General features: G+C 39.3%; 1 non-coding gene across 1 annotated transcript; it reads left to right on the top strand.

The window, feature by feature from the left end:
• Positions 1–21,923: 21,923 nt before the first annotated feature.
• On the top strand, positions 21,924–21,997 carry TRNAE-UUC (transfer RNA glutamic acid (anticodon UUC)). Its single transcript has one exon. It is a non-coding gene; the product is annotated as a tRNA-Glu (tRNA).
• Positions 21,998–23,284: the final 1,287 nt, after the last annotated feature.

Genomic DNA, 23,284 nt, shown 5'->3' with positions numbered 1-23,284 from the left:
CAAAGTAGGAGAGTATCTAGGTCGGGAGGAAAGAATAATCCGAGTGTTATATCTCTTTGTCTATTCCCCTCTCTTCCCACTATCTCTCTTCTCTCTATCACTCTCTAGCTCCCTCTCTTCTAACTATCTTCCCCTTTTATCTCTCTAATTCCCTCTCTCTCACTATCTCTCCCTCTAACTCCTCCTCTATCACTATCTCCTACTACCTCTTCTCCCTTACCTTCTTGCACACACACACACACACACACACACACTCTCTCTCTCTCTCTCTCTCTCTATATATATATATATATATATATATATAGTTTGGGATAAGTAGTGCAATACTAAAATAATTAGTGGTGTCAAGCCTTAGTAGCAATAAGCCTTATATAGCCTTTAGCCCTCACTATTTCTCAACAACATTTTCTTAGTCATGTTCATCGATCTTTGTGCAGCTTTGTGAGATGGCATATCCTTTTTGGTGTGATGATGAGGAAGATGATGGTGACTCGATTGTGATGACACATGCAAAAGATGATGTATGATGATGATGAGGTAGGTAGAGATGATGATGATGATGATTGCTTTGTTATTTTCAAGTGGTGTTGTTCTTTCTTTAATGGTTGTTTGAAATTTTTTATTAAGGCATTTTACAACCATCCACGATCATTGCCAAGCACTCAAAGAAATTGATGGTGTAAAAAAGAAAACAAGCATCCTAAAAGCAAGAAATGAACATTAGGAGCTTTCTGCCGCATGTCAATATCTAAAAGCTTGGCTCCTCAGGGGAAAGCAATAGAATCATCAAAAGCCCATAAGAAGAAGTTCATTATTGACCCTATTTTTGTATCTTCTCAATATAGTACTACTTCTAATCTATGCATGCAACCAAGTCAACAATCGTCCTTGACTATTAACACTACTAAATCCATAGAATAAGTAGCTACTACTTTCTAATCAAGAGTGAAATTGGAATTGCCATAGCATTTGATGTGATTACATCCATTGAGTTAGTGAAGAAATGATGCTTCAATGCTTAAATGATAATGGATATAAAGACTAGGTCAATGAATTCAATTCATCCTTGACTACTAAAATTGCTAAATCCACATAACAAGTAGCTACTACTTTCTAATCAAGTAAAATTGGAATTATCATACCCTCCAATGAAAGTCATCTAGCTACATGACATGTGTTATTCTCAATAAAAATCCTTGGCATGCTTGAAGGAAGAATTGATAAAATGATAGAGGAGATATCTTGAAGTCGAATCTACCTTAGATTAAGTGCATGAAAAAATTTGAACAAATGACTATACTTGCTTGTGTGTTCAACCAAGTGGACATTGGAGTATTGCCAAAAAAGTAGCAAATGTTCACAATGATAATGATATGGGAGGAAGATCAACATATCTACATCCATTAGCCACTCATTATGCATGAACGTTTGAAGCTCATATGTCCAATGCTGTAATGGCCAATTCCATTTTTTCACACTAAACTTTGCCAATAGGGATGGAAAGCATACAAACAATTAGTATGGTATGCCATCCAAGCTTTGACTATTAAAATTAAAAGTCATCTAACGATGACCAAAGCTAACAAATATGAGCCATAAAGGCTTTCAAGTGTGATCCAACATATGAGATGCACACTTTTGTATGAGTGTTGAAAATATTGTGAAACTTTTAATTAAACGAGAAGCTCCAATAACAACCTCAGTTTTACAAGATAGTAATAGAAGAAGACTTGTATATCATTAGTAATTATGTCAAGAAGACATGTTTTTAATCTATATCTTGCTTTTGCCATGTACCCAACACATTCTTGATGTATATGCATCTCTTCAATACAATTTGGATTTTTACAAATAGCTTGTTCCATGTCTAGAAGAGATTATACTATAATAGCCCAATTTTTTGTGTACAAAAATAAACACATACTTTTCCCTAGGTACATGGATAAAATCCCAATAAAATAACACTTGCACACAAGAAAATTGCACACAATAAAATCCCAATAAAATAACACTTGCACACAAGAAAATTGTGCACTTGACACCCACAATACCCCAAATGCTAGGAAGCATTACATATTTCTTAACAAGGGGTACCAACTAAGGTCAACCTAGAAGGACTAGAATTCTTTCTTTGCAAATGTTGAATAAGTCAATTTTGTTAAGCAATGATGTGTAAGTAAATGCATTAAGTAAGATTTTTGTGTTTATTGAGTAGATGACAAGATAGGATGAAGTCGCAAAAGAAACCAAGGGTGTATCTTAATTTGCACGCACAAGCAAAGGACAAGCAAAATATGGACTAAAACCCCCCAAATCATGAACTACAAGGACCTAAAGTTTGGACAATTCTAGAACTTAGATCAGGTGAGGGGTGGCAACTTAGAGACCAAACAACTCATCGAGGAATGTGCTACATGTTGCTCTTAAGAGATGACATTGATCACCAAATGTATATAGAATTTCTCAAATCTCATAGAATCTTTACCAAGTCGTGATCTATGATGGTGCAAACACCATAAGGTCTAATGAAACATATTTGTGACACTCGTAGAAAAATTTGTGGAAGAGGGAGATATAAAGAGGAAGAGGAAGCTCTAAATGTTTTGTACAATACATTTGTGGCTCAAAAGTAATTCAATTCAGCAAATAATTTAGATTCAATGCTCAAAATTTAAGGTAAAAGTTGATAAAAGTGTTCCTCAAGACTTTGTACAAACATACATTTACATGTGGAAAAATTGGACTAGATAGCAGAGATCAAAGAATCGGATGACAAGGTAGACAAACCGATTGATGATAGTAAGGTAAATGCCCACATGCATCAAGATGAAGTAATAAAGCAAGATCCATCCTGGGATTGATGAGATTTCATTGGACTGCTCGAGATGGTAGTATCTAGTTACAAACTTTTGTAGAATCAAGAAACTTATTGTTCTTGATCTTAGTGGCTTGCTTATCAAAATAGTTTTTTCAAGAAAAAATGAAAAACATGAAGAATTATAAATCTACCATCTCCAATCTCAAGGTGCATTAAATTTTCAAGACTAAGGAAGTAGCAATGGGTTTATCCTAGGCATGATGCTTAGCACTTTATTTGGGATTTGAGTCAATAGTAAACGTCATGATTTAGAGCTCTTGCTTCATGCACAAGATTGACTTCATCATGAAGTCATGTTGGCCAAAGGTTTTCAATCAAACATGGCTTATTACTTTTTGGATATTTTATGTGATTGGACTATGAGAAGTGGAACTAATTTGAGGCCATTCTCAATGCTCCAAAGGAAATCATAGATAAGCCTATGCATTTTAAGCCTCTTTTTTAGCTTTAGAACAAGTTTTCTGAATAGATGCCAATCACACATTGCTAGTTAATCACTGCAAGTATAAAAACCTCAAAAAGGACTCAAACAACTACATATGTCCACCTACTTTTGATCCCGTCGTACACAAGGAGTAAGACCCTTACTAGCTCACCCACACACTTTTATTGTGGTTGTGCTCATGGGAGCAACCTGGACTCCCTATAGTATACAAAGAACATTCCTTGAATAACCCTAAAAGGACCAATTTTTGTACTAGAACTTCTAGATATCATGTCGCATACTTCTCTCTGTGATATATACACTTTTAAACTCTTTAAGTGTTTTGGTGGTATTCATGTTCCTTGAATTCTAAATGTTTAGAACCACTTTTGGGTGGTTTTCAGAACTTTTGAGTGGTGTGTTGGCACTTTAACTACTTTGAAGTGATACAGCACCAATTCTCACAACATGAATCTTGGATGTCACAAGAAGTGGGAGTTATTTGGGATCCCCATTTTGGGTTTAGAGGGTTGCAAAAGTGGCCCTTGGCTAAGGATTCTCAAGGGGGCTAGTTGCCCCCCTGATGGGGGTCTAGGGGCAATGCCCTCGCGACGCAAAGGTAAAGGGAATATTCCCTAGAATATTTTCTATCTGACTAGGAAAGTTCATAATATTGTCAGATAGGCCAACTAGACTACCTTCCTAGGCTATAGAAGGATGACCCCACCAAAGCCATAATTAATTTATCTTTCATCCACTTAGAATTGTTCAAGCTAGCCTTAAGCTCTTCACATATTAGCTATCTAAATCACAATATAAGCATCACATTGGAAATGCACGAGTGGATAGAGCCATCTTCGTATCAGTTTGTGTAGAATTAAAGTTTTTGGTCTTCTAATATTTGCTATGTACTCCATATTCCTTGCTCGGATTTTGTTTGTTGCACAGTGTATTTTTTACAAAAACTTCATTAGCATAGGTCAAATAGACACTATTTTTCTTCAGCTACTCATGAGTTGGATCCCTTTTTATGACTATCCCAAGTCGATCATATTCTCCCTTTCCAAGTTCCGAGAAGAAAAATTCTGATTCATTTCATATCAATAATGCCACAATATCTAGCAATAAAGTAAAACAACCACTTTGGTTTCAATTGTGAAGGTGCACAATTTGACCAACCTAGTGTTTTGTAAAGTTGAGCCTTTGATCTCTTAGCCATTAAGCATGTAAGAGAAAAGCACGGTCCACAAATAAGGTGTCATGTTGTTTATCAATATCCCAGATAAGAAAGTATATGAACTTCTTTATCGCACTCAATCTAATTATGCAAAAATAAGTAGTCACAACAAAGATAATGACCTCATGGTTGTTATAATGCATTTACTATATCTCATTTTTCTCCTTAAAGAAGTAATTATTTGCAAAGTCTATGATAAACACCACCATCTCATCTAGACACAAGGAAATGCAATCTTTGAACTATTGTGCTTGCCACCTAAATATGAAATTGTGCATGTCATACTTTTTCCAGTGCTTTCAATTGTTGTAGAAGTTTTGTAGGTAGCATTTTCTTCTAGGCAATGTTTTTCAGACTGCTCTTCCTGCTTTCATTTTTTTATCTACCAATATCTACCATATTTTGAAAGACCTTTATAGATACTTGCTTACTTTGCTCAAGATCTCTTAGACAAAGATGAATTTTACTAACACCACATGGATTACAAATTTCCATTAAGCATTTATAGCAATGGAAATTATGATAAAAAGGAAAAGAACAAGGGATAGGCTCTCAAAGTAAAGTGATACTATTACTTATATTTTTAGACACAAGACATCCATTGTTGACAACTCCATGATGATGACCGCATAAAAAATAGTTGTATGTGCAATAAGAACCATGAAGCTCAAAACTTCGAGTTTGGATGTGCTCTGCAACCTCTTTTAGGATATATATATATATATATATATATATATATATATATATATATATATATATATATATATATATATATATATATATATATAGTAGAGCAACACGTGTAGCAATCCCTCAATTTCTAGGCTATGAATGGTTTGAGAGACTCAAAACAAAGTTGAGAAATCTGGGTATCTCACTACTTTCCACTAAATCTAATATAGAGTTAAACCTAGAATATAGAAGCACATTATTAGTAGTAATCGTCAATTCTAGATCACTAAATAAAAGAAGTCAACGTGTCTAAAAGCTATATTCATAAGAATTATTTTACATGTAAACTAATACACCATAAAAAGCACATGCAATAGCACCACTATCTAGCGGTTCAACACCACAAGAGATTGATGTGGCAACAATCAAAACTAGTATTGCAATACTTGAGAGTGATGTTGGTAACAAAAATAGGTGGGGGACACTTCCAAAAGGTGGGGAAATGATAGGGGGTGATATTAAAAAATACTAGTCTATGAGCACTTGAGAGCGATGGGGCCTTAATAGTCAACACACTACAAAGCTGAATACCACTTTCTAGTGTTTAGAACTAGTTAAACTACTAAATAACCACATGGGACTATTGTAAACACTTAATAGCTTCTCTATGACAAGAAACTATTGTAATACCGCTTTGCAATGGTATTCAAATGCTTCAAAGTGCCAATAAAGAATATCAAAATCTTCTTTTGAAGTGGTGATTTGTCCATATGAAAGTTCTCAACACCAATTACTAGGAAGAGGACCAATTAGTAGAATAATATGGTTGACCAATTGCAAGTGGGCAGACTAATCATTAATGAAAAGCAATGACTTTTAAGTGGTCTCACTTGGAAGTAGTGAGCAACCAATTGCTAGGAAGAGGTTAACAATCACTAGAATAATGTGATTTACCACTTACGAGTGGTGAATCAAAGCAAACCACTAGAAAGTGAAAAACAACTACTTGCGAGTGGTTTGCCACCACTTGGGCATGGTGATCATTATTGCAAAGCATTAATTCGCCACGTTTAGCTTGTAAGTTACTCATTATCGATGGTTGTTTTAGTAGCTACAAACAAGCAATCCACCTACACAAAAAAGTGGTGGGTATAAATAGGTGATTTGCAATCACATGAGTTTAGTTAACAAATATTTACAAATAGTTTATTATTGTTAGTAATGACAAACCTTTTGTCAATGGTAGTAGACCACTTGGAAATGGTACATAATACATTTAAGTGATAGAGGATCACTTGAAACACTTGTTAACGGTAGTGCATTACTTGTGAATGAGTGATAGGACTTGAGTTTTAAGTGGTAGGAGACCACTTTGAAATGATGGTACACCATAAATAAATGGTAAAGACATTTGGATCGTGGGCATACAGCTTTTGTAAGTGGTGGTAGACCACTTGAAAGTGGTGATGATAGACCTCTTGTAAATTGGTAGTAGATCACTTGAAAGTGGTAAGCTCCACTTTTAGGTAGTAGGTAACCAATTGTAAGGTATACCAAACTACTTGGGAATGGTATGCCACCACCTCAAAGTGGTAGTACTCTAATAAAAAGTTGTAGAAGACCACTTGGGAACAATATCACACCACCTATAAGTGGTAGGGGACCAGTTGCAAGTGGTAGGGGACCACTTTCAAATGGTAGGTACCACTTAAATTATTTGGAGAGTAGTTGTAAGGGATAAGGAACCACTTTCAGATGGTTCCAAAGGAAAAATTTACAAGTGGTATACTACTTGTGGTAGTAGTGTTAAACCTTTAGTAAGTGGTAGCAGATCACTTGAAATTTTACATATTACTTTTTGAGTGGTATTATCACTTGTATGTGGGAGCATACCACTAGTGAATGGTAGTACCCCACTTTTAGGGGGTAGGGTTCAAGTTGCAAAAGGATGACCATTTACAAGTTGTAATGCACCACATATAAGTTGTAGTGACTACTTGCATGTGTAGCACACCTTTTGCATTGGAAAGTGCATGCCCTGTAAGCTATAGCATGTCATAGTGACGCACTTGTGATTATAAGTGAATCACAAAACTCATTATTAGTAGCACACCACTTGTAAGTGGTAGAATATCACTTATAACTAGTTGCACATATTTTAATGCTACTAGTGTAGTAGTGTTAGTGGTGGCGACCATTTATGAGTTGTAGTGCACCACTTATATCTAGCTCCAACAAAATTAAACATTGGTTCAAAGATAGAAAAGAGCGGTATATAGAAAAAAATATTAGTTTAGAGATAGCAAAGAGTTGTAGCACACCACTTATAACCATCTCCAATAAAGTGAAAATTTGGTTTAAAGACATAAAAGAGTGATATATAAGCACAAGAATAAATTGCTTCAGAAATATTTAGAAATACTTAAGAAAAACAATATTACCAATTGTTGCAGGCTAGTATGCTACATTGTCAAATGTAGGTAAAAAGCCATTTGCATAGCTATTGAGTAATGTTTGGCTATATGTAAGTTTCTTTTGTGGATTTCCATAAGCTTGGCAACTTGTATTATGCTCATATTAGAGCTTTACCTCAACCCCACCCCCTCGGTCTCACCATTCACCAACATCATTGCTTTAAAAACAAAGAAATACTGAAGAAACATTACATTTGGAATTGCTAGGGACTAATGTAGTAAATGTTTCCAAACTTGTTAGCACTGCAACAATTGGTGGAAAATCCCAAAACAAGTTGTAGTACCAATACATAATGGTATCTATAAAACAACTAAACTACATGAGGATTATCTAAAAGGTGGATTGGATGTTTTACATATGAACATCCAATGAGTCTTTTACTACAAATATCCTTTTCTTTTGGTGGACATCCTTGTCTCATCCATCCAAAACTGAAAGAATAAGACTTTGACAGTTTGAGTGATGTGGATTCTCTGTCCATCTTGTCTATGACATGTAAATGTAAGGAACAAACCATTAGGTTCACTTGCCATTCCTAAGTAATGTTTGGCTATATGTAAGTTTCTTTTGTGGATTCCCATAATCTTGGCAGCTTAGTATATGCTAATAACAATACTTTTCCCCCACTTTTACCATTCATTAATATTAATATAATTGATTTTTTCATTAAAAACTCATATGAAGATTTTGTGATCTTCACATGATGCAAAGTGTTGCAGATCTTCTCAACATAGTTTCTTCCAACTCTTTGGAATCAATTGGTGTAGCATGGAAGCAAGGATGGTGAAGGACTTCATCGAGTATTTTCTTTCTAGCACATGTATCCATTCCAATGGTTAATTTCTTGAAATGGTCTATGAGGGTCTACCATAGATTGAAATATCATGCATTTTTTTCATTCATCTAGCATCCCATTATTGCATTCCATTCTAGATTTGACTATTGCCACTCATTGCTTCCGCTTTTGAGAAGCCCAATATTCCCTCTTTTCTTTTTTACACTTAAGTTCAACCTCTCTATTCAATTATGGAGAGCTCATGGATGGTTCCATTGTTGCTAGGGATTTCCCTATGAGACACACATGGTAGATCATTACTAGACATTCTACTTTTCATTGAAACATGACACTTCTTGCATTGATTTGCAATAATATTGGCTATCATATAGAAGTTAGATGACATATCCCAAGGATGATGTCAAAGAGAAATCGAGAGAGTATATCCAAGGGCTACATTAGAGTGAGTGTGTGTTGGCTTATGATGCTTTCACATGGCTATCTCACATGTCATGCTTCCAGAGGGGGGTGGAGAGAGAGAGAGAGAGAGAGAGAGAGAGAGAGAATAGTCCCAACAAAAATGCTTTGGTACATGAGATTTTTATCCAAATAAGCTTAAATACTCACAATGCCACATGCCTACAATTGCTTCCTTGTGGGAGCACTTTCAGTGTTGGCCTTCAATTGTATCTAGCAAAACAAGTTGGTGCTACTAACAAAGGTCAAATCATATGTGAGGCCTTCTAATTAAGTGCCTTATTGTTGCCTATTTGATGAAAATATCATAGTTCATTTTGCATTTTTCTCTAACAATTGACAAGAAGGTACTCAATTGGAATGTGTTCAAGAAGGGTCTTGCATTTGTAATATCCTTTGTAAAGGAGCACCAACTTATTCAGTCATATATAACTTAAAACCAATGAAAATGTTGCTCTCACAAGAAAGTGATTGGAAGCATGTAATGTTATGAGTATTCAAGTTCATTTGGATGACAATCTCATCTACCAAAGCATTACCATTGTGATTATTTGAATCATCATGGCTAGCTCTTGATCCCTAATACTACAAGATATAGACCTTATACCGGCGTTTAAAGCGACGAAAATACAAACAACAAAATTTGCCCCCGTCATCGCAAAAAGCATCGTTATTGACGACGCCATAGAAACGTCGCTATTGGCATCGCTATATGCGTCGCTATTAGCGACGCTAATAGCGACACCAATAGCGATGTAACCAGTAAATTTGTGACGTGTATAGCGATGGCAATAGCGACGCGAGCAGTAAATTTGCGATGTTAATAGCGACGGTAACAGGGATTAAAAAAAATTTGTAGAGCCATACAAAATAGTTTCTGCACTACTGTATACAAAGCGCTTGCAAACAAAAAGAATGTATACTGAAATCATAAAACTGATACATGAAATAAATACATGATCGCATAAAAAGCGATTGATACAATCATCACAAGATATCACTAATACATAGAAAATGTCTACATAGATCAGGCAACTAAAAAATAAAGGTGTGTGAGCTCCAAGGATCCAAGGGCGAGCTACAAATCCTCGTCCCCCGAAAGCTCATCCCGCCACAAAGGAGCATCGAATGGATTCTGCAGAAAAAGAAACAACACATCAATCCACCATACAATAATGCATTCAAATATCTCATGGTAACTACGGATAAGAAAGATGAGTGACTTACAGGGCCGCCGCGTCTATACAATCGGTCGATCAATGCATTGAGACCGTGCCTCTCTGCATATCGAGTCTCAAGGCCTTGCGGATCGCGATTTGTAATGGAGTGCTGCAAAGAAAACAAAATGCTAACTGTTAGAAACATGATTGTCAGTACAAAGAATATTTCAAAAAAACAAACAAGCAAAACAAAAGAGAAACTTACAAAGTCCTCTAAATATGTCCTGTGGCCACCACTCCCAAGATGATGGACCACTCCGGCCTCGAGTCGTGCCCTTGCTGCCTCGCGCTGCTGACTCCAACATCTTGGAGAATCTGTAGCCTCCTCCCTCAGTCGACGCCAGTCGTCTGTATCTAACCACTCGGGCTTTGCAGCCCCACTCTTAATTGCCTTGCGTGCGTCGGATCGTCTATGTGACATGTATGCATGCATGCAATCCATCATCCAGCCCGTAGAGAATCTATCTACTGCGGCTGGCACTGGAAACTCCTCGTGCAAGGATGCTACTATGTAGTCCTTGCTCCCCTCCGATATATTCTTCCAATGATCCAGGACGTTGTGCTGAAAAACTTGTTGGCACAACTCTCTCATGCGAGCCATCACCCTCCTCCCCTCATCATTCATGATGATGGCTCCTAACCTACTATCGACCAGATATCCATAACCCCTAGGAGTCTGCCTAAGATGGGTCCTCTCCCATCTTCGTCCACGCTCCTGGGCATATCCAGGAGACCCCTCTACATCCGGTGTACCGACGGGGGTAACCTCTCTCGGAGTGGCACCCAAGGGGGTGCCACCTGCTGACGGCTGCGCAAAAGCCAAAGTAACTAGAGTAGACGTCCCCACGGGTGTGACAAATCCTAGAGGTGATGCAGCTCCAGCTGAACGACGAGACGGAGACACCACATCCATGTCTCCACAGCAGCATCCCCCTGATCCCGATGCAATCCCTCCCTTTGGCCCAAGTCATGAGCATCGAGATCGTCTGCTCGAAGCCGAAGCATCCGATCGCGCTGAAGCAGATCTTGCAGAGCGCCCTGACGAAGAACGAGACAGCTCTTGGTCTGCCATCTCTATGAATCTCGCGAGCTGGTCTGGAGACATGCGTGTGAAGATGTCCTGCAACTTCTCGTCGCTCATCCCTCGACTCATCTTGAAAATGTCACCTGCACAGATAAAAAATGGTGTTAGAATAATCAATTTAAATTATACAAAGCACAGTAATATAAATCCTAAAAAAAAGATCTCACTTAAAATGCATATCTTATGTATCTTTATAAGAGATCTAAACAACGAATTGAGTAAGTGGATGCTCCAAGTATGAAGTATCCTATGGTCCCATGTTAATCTCCTGACACAACTCCGCATACACTGGAAGGTCGATAGACATGTCACCACAAAAGAATGAGTCCACCTCATTCTCAAAAATTTTTTGGACTCCTGTATTTCCATCATTGTTAGCGGATGCGGGCTCCAAGCTTTCGAGGCCTCCACCCCTTGTAATATCGACCCCTCTATTTGCATATTATCTTCATCTATGCTCGGAACATCGCTGATCATATACTCTCGCACTTCGGGGAGTTGAAGGTATAACATACCACCATCGAGGTTGTCGGGGGTTTGGATAGAAGATTACATGTTCACAAACACGTACAAAGCGAGTTCAAACCATTGTGACATAAACCATGTCGTATTACAATTAGCAAGAAAATGATTCCATACACCTGTTCACAATGGGCCAGCAACACAAAGGTGTCGGGCAAATCCGTCAATTTTTTTCGGAATCTATTTCGAGAAATCCCGATGGACCTCGTCGAACTGTTGCTCCAGCTCCTCCAAGTACCACTTTGAACCACTGCACATCGAATAGTATCATGGAGAAGCTACGGTAATCCACTGTAATAATACTTTGCAAGTTCCCAAAATACTCCATCTCATCCACAACCGTGTTCGGATCCGTTGCTCGTCGTCGGCTCTCTTGCTCGAACCTTGCCATGACACCACAGTCCATTATGGAGCGCATTTTGTCAATATGCTCCACGCGAAAATGCCGTCCGTGTGACCACGCTGCACTATATATTTTGTATTGTACATTGAAACACTCAAATTAGATGTCGCATATAAAATTTAGATACGACAGATTCTAAACCCCTCATCACCTTTGGACTACATCCCCTCGAGAATTTCCACTCCTCCATTGAGACCTCTATCCCTTCGCTGGATGCTGCGGTCAAGGCTCCATGCAACCATCGTGTTGACATAAACCGCGGCATCTCCTCCATGCCTTCAGGATATCGAATCGGTCGATGACGCATACTACGTCAAAATTTAGCTCGCGCTTCCTCTCGATCTTGCCTTGCAATTTGGTACTTGGTGAGCCATGTCTCCATGGAGGCATGGTGCAACATACAAAAGCGATTCACCTTCTCTTCCATTGAGGCATCCATTCTTTTTTCTACCCCATTTCCAACCACCACATCTCCAGTCAGTCTATCATCGTCCTTCAGCGTCCATAGCATTTCATTGTCTGGTTCCACCGTTGGTAGCCATTGTGAGATATGCACTAACGCCTCTGACACCAACCAACCTTCGGCCATGCTACCTTTTGGCCAAGCTCGTTGTCGCACAAAGCCTTTTAGGGTTTTCATGAAGCTCTCCAGGAAGAACATCCATTGCATATGGACAGGTCCAGCAATCTCCACTTCGTCCACAAGATGCACAAGAAGGTGGACTTGTATCGTGAGCATGCTAGTGGGCAGGTATTTCTCAAAGAGACAGACCGTCTCCACTGCTCCCTGCCTCGGGGATTCAATAGAGGACGTCTTAATCTCTTTCTGTGAGATCCATTGCACCAAAGCCGACAACTTGTAAATGGCCCCGCGAATTTCTGGAGTAAGGCATCCTGCGATCGCGATCGGTAGGACAAACTGCCACAAATGAGAAAGCATTATGAATAATGGCCACTTTTTAAATTGCAAAATGCCCACGCTAATTACAATTCATTCATAGAACAAACCTAGCATATCTTATGCCAATCATGGGATTTTAGCCCCGACAATTAGTCATCTTTAGAAAATGCGAACCTGAGAGAACGCATCATACTCGTCGGAGTGCGGATAGACTTGATTACTTGCTTCACAATGCACTCTTCTTTAGTGGACAAAACCCAAGGAGTGCGAGGAAGCTGCACATGACCATCAGCACTTGACTGTGGCCAAAGCGCCTCCATCTTACCTACCTCCTTCAAATCCATTCGTGCCCCTATAGTGTCTCTCTTTCCTGTGATGTGGTCCCATATCAAGCTGCCCACATTCTTGAAAATATGCATGGGATCCAACAAGTGGTTGACCTGTAAGTGGGTCCAATATGGCAACTCGTAGAAAACTGAGAACTGTCGCATTCCATTTGGATGTGATTCCGGGTTGACCATTTTCAGCTCGTACCAGCTTGCACGTTCATACGTGTTGGAGGTCGTCCAAGGAAACCTTCCTTGAGTTCATGATCCTCCGGCAAGAAAGCGGCATGTCCTTGATATACCATCTTCTTCATGGTTCGTGACCTTCGGGAGTCTAACTTTGGCCCACACAATGGACATGCATGATAACTTGAGGTAACCAGACCTGTAAGGTGAGCCACGACCTAGTGAATACTTGATTGAATGAGATAAAATATAGATATTACCAGCGAGAATGGAGGTCTGCTCACCTGAGCACTCTCCCAATCCCGGAAAGTCATACATCGTCCACATGAGAATGGCTCGAATGTTGGCTAACCGTCGACCATCGCGCCTGCTCATATCTTGCACAGTGACCCCCTCCTCCCACAAAATCTTAAGCTCATCGACTAATGGACGAAGTTACACGTCCATATTTTTTTACTTTGTAGCGGCCTGGGATGAGCAAGCTAAGGATGAGATTTCCTTTCTTCGTAGAAAGCCATGGAGGGATGTTGTAGTTGACAAGGACTATAGGCGACACACTGTAAGAAGTTGAACGCAGACCGAATGGGTTCACACCATCCATTGCGAGACCGAGCCGAAGATTCCTTGGCTCTCGCGCAAATCCTGGGAAGGTAGAGTCAATGTGGCTCCATGCGCACGAATCCGCTGATATTCGTTGAACTCCATCCGTGGACCTATTCTGCACATGCCACGTTGTCAAGCTTGCCATGCCGGACGTACGAAACATGTGGTTTATGCGAGGGATGAGCGGAAAGTATTTGAGAACTTTTTGAGGGATGGTTTGCCCTTGCAAGTCCTGTCGATACCTGTGAGCACCACACTTTGGACATGTCTCCATAGTCTCGTATTCATCTCGAAACAATATGCAATCGTTGATACATGCATGAATGTTATTGTAGTCCATGCCAAGCTTCCGTAAAACATGTCGTGCATCATCACGAGACTCAAGCATGGTATTTGCAAGTGGTAATATATGATATTTCAATAACCTGAAAAAAATCATAAAACACCTTGAAAAAGCACAAATGTTTGTAATAATATTGTCAAAAAAAAAAACAATGAAGCCTATGTGCAAGGTACCTGAATAACTCGGTCACACTCGTATCGCTCCACCCGTATTTTGCTTACACACTTAAGAGTGCAAACAATGTCTTCAACCGAGATACTCGGCACCCATCATATAATGGTATGGATGCTTCCTCTCTAAGCGGATCAGATGTCTCGACATCCATGGGAATCAATGCATCGATCATTGCCTCCATCTCAGGCTCCAAGATTGTAGGTAGGTCTGGAAGGTTGTCTGTCTCCTCTGGCATTGACGATATAGATTGGCCTTGTGAGTGGTGGATTGGCTCCTGCACTCCATCCATCGCACGCCCACGAACTCTTCTAATTGGCCGCAAAGGGTGCACTCCCCCTTGGGACGAGACATCACCCCCCTGGATAGAAAATTTGCCAACAAGACCCAATCTTATTGTGTATGGTTTTCAATTAGCTTGCGAGTACAATGCATGATTAATATTAACTTCAAATTACCGTTTGCTGAAAATCCGCAATCGCCTGATCAATGATCTCAGATTGAAACTCGCCAAATTGTCGTACGCGTTTTATAGACAATCGGCTTTTTCGTCTAATTGCCAACTTGCATTGAGAGCAAGGACATGGGACACGCTGATTAAGATATGCCTCGTGATCTTGAACAATAAGACCTTCTTCGTTTTCCATCTTATCTACATTACAGGAAACGAGGCTCAAATGGATAGCTTTATGGAGATGTATGTCAAGTTGCAAGTTGGCCATAAGCTCTTGCTTGAGAGGTTTTAGCCTTTGCAAGAGCTTGAGAAGCAAATTTTGTAAAACATTGAGGTTGATATTGATGCATCCATCGTGTTGAAATCTAAACTTCAAGATATAAGAAATGCTTTACTGATTAATGTAAAGAATGCATTGTACATAGTAGTTGAGAGATTTATTGATGTTATATCTCGGCCATATACCATGCTCAAGGATGTCCCGGTAGATAATTATTCGTTATTGTAAAAAAAAAAAAGCATTGGTTCATAAGGTTCATGAGTCGAAGACTAAATGTTTGGACTTGACTAAAAGATTGGATAATGGCTTAGATGCTAAAAGGAAAAGTGATGAATATGTTACTTCATCATTGCAAAAAAAAGATTGGTGACAAGGATGCTATGATTAATGAAGTTCTTTATGAGGTGAATATAGAGTTGAAGGGGATGGAACACGATTCTTCTTTGGGATTTAATGGTGATAAGTCAATTATTGAGGTGTCTTCTTGTACAACCATTATACCTTATATACCTAGCTACAGTCTCTAGGTTATGTACTTTGAGTATCTTAGAGGGGCTCTACTAGGATTACTTATACAATTGCACTAGAGGGCTTTGAGTATAAGTAATCCAGTTATGAGCATCATTGAGGATCTCTTAGTCTAATAATAAATCAGTCTCAACAAAAAGCATCTTAGAAATGTGGTTTTTTTGTCCTAGGTCCATGTATTAAAATTAATGTCATCTATGAAATTTATAAACTATAGTAATAAAATTTGTTTCAATCGATTCTACTCATAGTCATAACATTTGAAGAAAATATTCTATGCTCAATTTAAGGGATTCTTCTTCTATAACAATACTTTTGGGTTCATTTTGATGAAGTACCGTAATGACCATTAGCTAGGGTATCATTTTCTTTTAGTCCTTCCGTTGATAAGTCTATTATTGTGCATCTTAAATCTCCTAATTAGACTTTATAAAGTGTATGACTAATTTTTAGCCCTCTTAAGGAGCCGATGTAATGGTACACATAAAAAAAGTAAAGTGGATACCATTACCATAATCATGGATATGCTATCGTTCCAATATATGTTATCTTTCTCTTTCTCTCCCTCTCTCTCCCTCTCCCTCTCTTTCTCTCGCATTTCCTCTCCCTTTCACAATATATCTTAACACTCTCCAAAAGCAAAAGGGAGAGGGAGAGAGAGAATGCACTCTCCCTCCCTCTCCCTCTCCCTCTCTTTTTCTTTCTCTCCCTCTCTCATTTTCTCCCCCTCCCTCTCCCTCTCCCTCTCCCTCTCCCTCTCTTTCTCTTTCTCTCCCTCTCTCTCCCTCTCCCTCTCCCTCTCTTTCTCTCTTTCTCTCTCATTTCCTCTCCTAAACAAGAAAAAAAGAAAGTGATTTAAACCTTTAACAAGCAAAAGGGAGAGGGAGAGAGAGAATGCACTCTCCCTCCCTCTCCCTCTCTTTCTCTTTCTCTCCCTCTCCCTCTCTTTCTCTCTTTCTCTCTCATTTCCTCTCCTAAACAAGCAAAAAAGAAAGTGATTTAAACATTAAACAAGCAAAAGGGAGAGGGAGAGAGAGAATGCCCTCTCCCTCCCTCTCCCTCTCCCTCTCTTTCTCTTTCTCTCCCTCTCTCATTTCCTTTCCCTCTCTCTCCCTCTCCCTCTCTTTCTCTTTCTCTTTCTCTTTCTCTCCCTCTCTTTCTCTCTTTCTCTCTCATTTCCTCTCCTAAACAAGCAAAAAAGAAAGTGATTTAAACCTTAAACAAGCAAAAGGGAGAGGGAGAGAGAGAATGCACTCTCCCTCTCCCTCTCCCTCTCCCTCTATTTCTCTTTCTCTTTCTCTCCCTCTCCCTCTCTTTCTCTCTCATTTCCTCTCCTAAACAAGCAAAAGAGAAAGTGATTTAAACCTTAAACAAGCAAAAGAAAGAGAGAGGGAGACTCACCGATGCGATATGGCGAGTGTGGGGCGGCTCCTCTTTGCGATGAAGGCTCCTCCTCTCCTTCGCGAACAACGGTGGCGGTGGCGGCGGTGGCAGTGGCAAGTCTTCTTCCTCTCCTTCTCTCACGACGATCGCTCTCTCCCTCGCTCTCGCTCTCAAAACACAAAACGTGAAAATGCGAAATAAAGCCATGCTCGATTTCGGCCCGCTTTTTTCCCTGTGGAGCGTCGCTATTTGCGTCGCAAATAGCGATGCAAATGGCGACACTGCTACCCGTCATCGCTACCAGCTCAAATCCTTGTAGTGTAAGTTGGATTTGACCAAGCTGTCTTAGTTGGAGGTCCCTTCTCAAGGCATTGAAGTCGAGTCAAGCTTGAAAAAGAGTAGGTCTACTTTAGTTTATATAGGAGGTCCATATGTTTAGTTTAGCAATTTACTCCTTTCACAATATAGTTTACATGCTTGTTTTACTAAATTTTGTAGGCCGATATGGTTATCGCAGCTACTACAAAGTCTACAAGACATGGGGAATATGTTTGTGGCAATAGGAGGATAACGTTTAAAATCGTTGCTAGTCTCCCATTTAACGTCATAGTTATCCTTCAAATTACTATGGTTACATGGACATTTACACACATATTTCTATTGCTGGACACAGATCATGAACAAAAGTAGAAACCAAAACCAAAAAAAGGAACAAAGGTAGGACCCCATGGACACATTTTCAATCGAGTTTAAATTGCAGGACATCATGGTGTTTATTATGGTGCTTAACAACAAATTTGGTCTATTATACACAATGAACCTTAAATAAAAAAATAAAAATAGAAATCCTAATGAGCAACAAATAAGAAACTAAAGCTCCAAATAGAATTGTATTGATCCCCACACTTAGGTAATACACTTCCTCATTTATGTGCTCCTCATTGTCCTTGGTAGAAGCGAAACATTACTCTACCATCATAGTATAGCATTCAAAATAATAGGTTTCGTTACTAGCAACACACACAAGTATTTGTAGATGCCATCCCAAAGTTTATAAACACATGGTTCAGTATCAAAATAAGCCAATATATCTGTACTTTGGCAATTGAGATTATCTAATCCATATCCAGCTCTTTGCAATGCATTTGATGTGAAAAAGCTTGCAGAGTCACAGTTTTGATTAATAAGCATCTATATGGAGACAAGCCAAACAATGCCATAATAGCTTCAATGTGCCTTGAAGGATTTCAACAATGTAACTATGCCTCTTGCTATTGATGACTTTGAAGCAACTATCACTAAGTTTGCACTAAAGTAAACCCTTTTAGTGCTTGGAGCAGGTCTGTTGTATATTACAGCAAATAAATAGATTTGGAGGCTCAAATCAATGCCCAAATCATCTCAAGATATGGGTATATTAGGTGAAATGGTTATCTCTATTCGATGATAGCATGCTATCCTAAGTATCCAACCACAAATAGAGGTTTGAAAGCTCAAAATCGGTGCCCAATTATGAATGTCAATGCCGAGAGGGTAGGCAAGCAATACCTAGCAATCACCAAGTGCCAGAGCAAGGAGTAGTCCTATTGTTAAAAGAAGAGGCCTGAAATCAGGTGCAACTTGAGCTATCCACATTGACTTCTTTATTGATATTTTTGCCCATATTGGAGCACTTATTAGTGTTCAATGAGTCCTTTGGAAGGCCCTAGGCAAGGTCAATCAAGCTTAGAGCAAGTTGAGATCAAACGGTCACCTCGAATGGAAGAAGCCAGGGTAGCCATTAAACCTTGAGCTATAGGTATTCACAGGCTAAAGCAAATTGGAGAATAAGCTCCTTGATCAAGGGCGCTGATACTAGTTGAAGGGAGAAGCCTGTGTGAGAGCACAAGCAAGCAAAAGAAATGGAGGTGTGAGTTATGGTGGATGAAGCAAGAGAGCAAGAGAGAGAGACTCATGATATGGGAGCTCCAACAGTCACAATGTGTGACTAGTCTCCTTTATTCTATGTCACTAAAAGAATAAAGAATGAAGTGATAGTGACGTGCGCCCGTCACCTGCAATATACAGATGTGCAGGTACTATCAATGTAGTGAATACACGGTAGCGTAGGAACATGCACCTTTACCCCAACATGAAATGCACAACCTACTTGAAGCCAAGAATGTATTTGTTCAAATGGGATGGGTTAGACTCTAATGGGGATAAAAAGGTGGATGTTTCCAATGAGGCTGCAATAAGTGTCTCCTAACCTAAGTCTTCACAAGGACAAGATGAGCAAGCGTTTACTTATCTAGAGGGGGAAGAGGGCCTCAATGAAGGGGAGTTGGAGCTCTCTCTTGGAGGAGAGCTCTATATAAATCTAGACATTTTTAATGATTTATAAAAGATGAAGCAGAGGAGAATCTTGTCCTAGCACCTTTTGGAGGGTAGAGAGGTAGTCTTGAATCTTGATTCCTTTTAGAAGGGTTCCTTGTGTTGGACACAAAGATGCTAGATAATAGCATTCGAAATTGACGAATCATATCAAAGTGTTGTTGGCCCTCCTAATCTTTGAATTGAAATGAGTTCTCTCCTCTACTTCATCTTGGAGTGCTTTAAAGAAGGTAGGGATCATGGGCACTAGCATCAAGAGTTAATCTACCCTTTATTTGCATTTGATAATGCCAACTTTAGGCCATTCTTGAGCTACAATTAAATATTTAGTATCTCATAGGGGCCAAGTAAAAGCATCATCATTAGGGTGCACAGAAAGAGTAGTAAGAATAGTATTTCTACATTGAGCAACATCATCCAAAGCCTTTCTCCTAACTCATACTTTGCCTCTTCCATGTTTTAATTATAGTTGGCTATTGCTGCAATACACACTCCTTTACTATCCTTATTGGGTCTTTTTGTTTATCATTCATTCTTTGCATTGCCATGCCTTCAAGTTGTGCACAAACTCCTAATCCCTTAAAAAGGTTGTGTTAAACATGAATGCCCATGGTCCATCAATAGTTTTAGGTGGGATAGCCAAGTAGAAAGTGACTTGGATTGGGCAATGGTTTGATTCAATGTGCTCAATAATCAACACCAATTTAAGACTGGGGGGAGTATCCACTATCTGTGGTGATTAGTGTATACCCTATGAAGTCTAACAACCTACCAGGATTGGTCTTTATGCTTGTTATGCCAGGTGAACGGAGCCCCATCAACATCTGGCATGATGTGTGTAATGTCAGTTACATCAATATGTGATCTACAAAGATCATCCCAACTCTCTCTTTTGGCCAAGATCATTGTACTGCAATTGTGCGATCTATACTCTCCACATAGTGTCTTATTCCAATCTCCAACCATTAATGATCCCTCTTCGATGATTTCCTTCTCTAGCCTTATTCACAACCGAACTCTGTGTAGGGAGGCCAACAAAGCCTTAGCTGCTCAATGTGATGATGAAGGTGATCCTACTGATCGTTGTCGATACCACTATAGCTTCCCCATCATCATCCTTCCACCTCAATCGAGGTCTCCAACTTTCCTTGACTAGCAATAATGCTCACGACGAGAATTGATAAGAGCAAAGTAGAGGCCCTTACCGACAAATTACTTGTATGGTGGGTGGCTCTAACCTTATAGGCCAACATGAACCATGGGGCGAACTCCTCCTTAAGCATACAAAGAAGAACAACCCTCCCTGCCAGAAATCGAGATAACTGCACTTGACCTTTTGTAGGGAGAACACAAGCGAAGCCTCGACGTGGACTCGAGCCTTTACGTCCGCCGACGGGGTCTTCCTCTCCTCTGCGAAGTTATATTTGCCATGTCGGCGGTCCACCTCTCCATTCTTACTATGCCCGAGAGGTACCTTCCTTCCTGTTTCCTCTGATTCATCCTGCTGCCATCCTTAGTGCCTTCCTACTCTAGCTTATTCTGGGACCGTCTAAGCTCCATGCAAACCATGCATGGGAAGCTCGACTGGGAAGCTTACTCAGGGAGTGTCCATGCCGCAATTAAGAGGTAATTACTGAAGTAGATCGTCGTCGAAATGACCTACCTCCCACCATTTCCCCCTGTGCATGTGCTGCCAAATTCTAATTGCGCGGCCACTCCTCCGCCCAATTAGCCTATCGCAATAGCCATTGATATATTGAAGTGATGTTTTGAACACTCAGAGAAAAGGCACAAATTACCTCTTCTTTTTCCAGGTTCAAGACTCAAGATGAGAGAACTGTGCCATCTCTCCGTTAGACTATACTATCATGAATTGACACATACACTATTATTATTTGTACCGAGCATTCTCATTACATGAAATATGCCTCGTTCCATAGATTGTCTTTGCACGTTAAGATTAGAATAAACCGATGTAAGGCGATCAGGATCCCCCAATATTCGGTTGGTGTCTGCAAAATCGCAGGTCAGAAAGGACGACTGGGGCCAGATTGCATCATTCATAGCCCGTTTAGATGCTCCGCCGCAATCGATAAATTGATATCAAGCTCTAAAAAGTAGGTTACGAGAGAGTGATTAGGTGAGGAAAGGTTTTGTATAACACAAAACTATTGTTAATAATAAAAACGTGTAACAAATAGTCATCAGTCCATTGTCGTCTAGTCCGGTTAGGATACCTGGCTTTCACCCAGGCGACCCGGGTTCAAATCCCGGCAATGGAATTTTTGGTCAAATCCAATCGCCACATGTAGATGATTGATCGATTGCTGCTTATTGCTACCACAAATGTTGAAAAGCTTTCAAAGTTAGCCAATTCTATGCTTTGCGGACTTCGTTAATATTCGATAAGCTTTTAGCAGAGAAGGTTGGTGTGACCACACTCCTATTATGAACATTGTTGTAAATCTGTGCTTTCCCTCACGTTTCAGCCCCTATCAATATACTCAAGATTTTGTAGTGATCTTCATCTTTGAGCGATTGATATGTGGCAACAAGTTTACACATGATAATATCATCCTTAATAGCCACGTGGCAAGATGCTTATACGTGATAATAGCATCCCTAACATGATCCTCTCCATATCCTATAAGGTTGGGAAATGTGCATAAATCTCTAAATGCAAATGTATCTCCATCTATATCTACTAGAGTTCTAGAACTCATGTTGCTGGGTGCAGATGGACGTTCTACTATGTACGCGTTTTCACATGCTCTTCTTTTTCTTCATGCTCTTTCCTAGTCATGCATGCTTGGGCAAATTAATAGGATTATGATGCTAAGAGAGTAAATGTTCTTTAGTGCACTTCCTCTTTCTCAAGCTCATTCTCACTCAACCACAATAATGCATCAAACCCCATCTCTTAAAGTATTACATAGAAAATATATTTGAAACTAACACATAGAATACCCAAGAGCCATAAGTGTAGACAATTTAGAGTCCATCTAACTCATACATTGCTCATAATCTTTATATCTCTTCACAAATGTTTCCACAAATAGAGTGAACTACATTTATCTGCGTTTAGTATGTTTAAGATGAGACCTTTATAATAGATGTTTCCTCAAAGCATACTTTTTGAGCTCAAGCATGATGTAGAAAGTGAGAAATTATGCAATAGTGAAAGTAGCTACATCCTATATGTGAGAAAAGATAAGTTCAATAATGTGTAGCGAGGAGTTAAATTCCTACTAAGGAATCTACCTCTAAAATTTAAAAAACCACTATTTAAATGTCATGAATTCAAAAGAGAAGATACATACCACAAATATAATCAAGTAAGAAGTTTACTATAAAATGCAATTAAGCATTGCCATTTAAGAAACTCTACATTTACTTGACTATTAATATCCATATCCATAGCAGTGATTTGCAAGGCATAGTTAGGATGATTGGATATTAGCCTAAAATCATTGCAACTTATAAATAGCTAATATGTAGTACAATGCAATCTCATACTTAGAGCTGCCACAAAATGCACATGTCCAGGCATGCTTGTTCAACAAACTTTA

The sequence above is a fragment of the Lygodium microphyllum genome, chromosome 12, assembly GCF_053477565.2.
Source record: "Lygodium microphyllum isolate KBCC chromosome 12, Lygodium_microphyllum_v1.1.10, whole genome shotgun sequence".
Lineage (NCBI taxonomy): Eukaryota > Viridiplantae > Streptophyta > Polypodiopsida > Schizaeales > Lygodiaceae > Lygodium > Lygodium microphyllum.
The sequence above is the reverse complement of the archived record's forward strand: the minus strand, read 5'-3'. Positions and strand labels throughout refer to the sequence as shown.